Genomic DNA, 2274 nt, shown 5'->3' with positions numbered 1-2274 from the left:
TGAGTTTATTTCACATGTATATTTCTGTCTCCCTACCATTTCCACATCCGACCACCACTATTACTATGTCCTATCATAACATTCCATATATACTTAAAACCAAGTAAAGGGGTTTGTGCATTTTTGGCTGGGGTATCTTGTACAAATTTCTTCACTGGGACCTTTTCTTCTGTTTCCTCTTCATCAAAATCATCGTCCTCATCATCTTCATCCAGTTTTACTTTTTTCCGTGGAATCTTGTTACCACTTCCAGGAGCAGATCACTTTCCAGACATGCTCAAGAGTTTTACATCCTCCTCATCTTCATCTTCAGACTCTGCATCTTCCTCTACAGCTACTAGATGCTGTCCACCAATATGCACAGGCCTTGAACCTGTGTGAACGCTCAGTCGCCTCCACTCTTTTTTCTTTTTATAAAGTTTATTATTATTATTATTATTATTATTATTATTATTATTATTTTTTTTTAGCACACACTTCAACCGTAAGACCACAGGTGGTGTAATTTCAAAGACCCCAAGGGAAACTGCTGGTTGTACAGACATTTTCAAAGTTGCCAGTGTGACTTTAATTGGACTGCCTTCACAGTTCATTGCTTCTGCCTCTACGATGTGTAACTCATCTTTTGCCCCTGCTCCTAAGCTAACCGTTCTTAATGACAACTGGTGCTCATTTTCATCATTATCCACTTTAAAGTGATAGTCTTTGTTAGCCTTTAATTCACAGCCGAACAGGTAGTTCTGAGGTCTAAGAGGACTCATGTCCATGTCCATCGAGTCTTCCATGAGGTGGAGGCACGCACTTCAGTGTGGGAGAAGCCTGACAGAAAACAACTGCCTGCTGTTCCACAGGACAGACGCACAGGACAGAATCTCTGGTTTTAATGATCAAGGTGTCTCCGGCTGGAGTTTGTTCCTCCTGTGATTCTGCTAGCCTCTGTCAGCACTCCTGGGAATCCAACTCTCCCCTGTGTCCCCTTGGTCAGAGCACTCTCTGCAGGCAAGCTCTCCTCTAGCAAGGCAGGTGTCCAGGAGTCTGGAGCTCTGATCCTCCTTCTGAGTCCTGGGGTCAGAGCCCTCCCTGTAGGCCAACTCTTCTCCCGTGATCCCGAGGACCTGTGGTGTGGAGGGTCCTCCAGAGCTCTCTGCTGCCTTTGCTATGATCCCAAGGACAGGTGATCCTGAGGACCTGCGGTGTGGAGATTCTTCTGGAGAGCTCAGCTGCCTCCGCTGGGGTTCAGGAGAGACATGGCAGGGTGCCAGAGTCTTCCAGAGCGCTCAGTCGCCTCCACTCTTTTTTCTTTTTATAAAGTTTATTATTATTATTATTATTATTATTATTATTATTATTATTATTATTATTTTTAGCCCTGAAGGAATTTCTCACAAAAAAGCATAGAGAAAAGATATTATTTGCCTGAATAGATCTCAAAGTTTTGAAAACTACATTTATTATTTTAATTATGTCCGTGTGGAAGTGGTAGGGTGGTTTATGTGCACATGACTGCGTCAGATTCTTCAGGAGCTGGAGTTGCAGGTAATTGTAAGCCTCAAGAAGAACAGTATGTGCCCCTAACCATACAGCCATCTCTCCAGCCCCATGAATAAATCTTGAACTGTTTAATGGACTGAAGAAAGAAAGTAGAAATCGCGTAAATGTAGAACACATTTAGAATAGACACAGCTATGTAGAAGAATTGGAGGCATAGTATGTAATGTTTCTGTTACATTTTCATACCATAGGAGACCTGGAGTCATACTAAGAAGAATATGGCATATTTTAATTATAATGGTATTATATCACTTGGATCACATAAACTGATGTCAACATAGTGCTGATCTCAGAAGAGTAAGCAGCACAATTCAAATTTGTCCTCCAATCCAGATTTTAGAAAGGATGTGATGCTTAGCTCAGTTTATCCGAACTGGAGAACTGATAAGAAGAGGACAATAAGAAACTGAATGATTTAGAAATGGAAGAAACTATAAGAAGAGGACAATAAGGAATTGGAGGATTTAAGAATGGAAGAAATTGACATTAATTTTTAAAATGGAAGTTCTAGGCTTTGCAAATAATAAAGTAACTGTGTTGCGTGCATGAAACAGATTCAAAGGAGTGATCTTTCAAGGAATGAGGTGAGATGAAGAATGGTTCTAAGAAGTAGTGGCTGGAGAATTTTCTTTTTCTTTTTTTTCTTTCTTTTCTTTTCTTTTCTTTCTTTTTTTTTTTTTGAAAAAAAAAAAACTTGCATGATGGAGGAGCACCCAGTACCAC

At 40.3% G+C, this 2274-nt stretch overlaps 1 pseudogene; it reads right to left on the bottom strand.

The window, feature by feature from the left end:
• Window positions 1-32: 32 nt before the first annotated feature.
• LOC110316797 lies at window positions 33-785 on the bottom strand (annotated as a pseudogene).
• Between the last annotated feature and the right edge of the window lie 1489 nt (window positions 786-2274).

The sequence above is a fragment of the Mus pahari genome, chromosome 2 (assembly GCF_900095145.1).
Source record: "Mus pahari chromosome 2, PAHARI_EIJ_v1.1, whole genome shotgun sequence".
Classification (NCBI taxonomy): Eukaryota; Metazoa; Chordata; class Mammalia; order Rodentia; family Muridae; genus Mus; species Mus pahari.
This window is presented reverse-complemented; position numbering and strand designations above follow the sequence as displayed.